The sequence below is a fragment of the Penaeus monodon genome, chromosome 25 (genome assembly GCF_015228065.2).
Source record: "Penaeus monodon isolate SGIC_2016 chromosome 25, NSTDA_Pmon_1, whole genome shotgun sequence".
Taxonomy (NCBI): Eukaryota; Metazoa; Arthropoda; class Malacostraca; order Decapoda; family Penaeidae; genus Penaeus; species Penaeus monodon.
In genome coordinates, this window is record NC_051410.1 from 3,923,200 (window position 1) to 3,923,581 (window position 382).

Below are 382 nucleotides of genomic sequence, written 5' to 3' on the forward strand. Positions count from 1 at the left end.
CTCCGTATCTACCCTCCCTTCCTCTCCAGCCTAGACCTTCTCCTCTCACCCTCTCCTCTCACCCTTCCCCAACCCTCTCCCCCTCCCCTCCCCCTTTCTCCCCGCGCATGAAAATTTAATTATAATCACCAAATTTCTCGGACGTTGCTCTACCAAACGGCTTGAATTATGCACACACACACTGAAGTCGTCACGCCCTCCCAAAGCTCACCAACTCCTCCCTTCTCCTTCTCCCTTCACCGCCCCCTCCCCCCTTTTGCTTTCACATCCACCTCCCTCACTCCATCGCCTCTCCTCCACTCTTCTCCTTTATGCCTTTCCTTTGTCTCCTTTCATTTCTCTCGCATTTTAAATTTTCTCTTTTTTCTGTATCCCTCTTAGA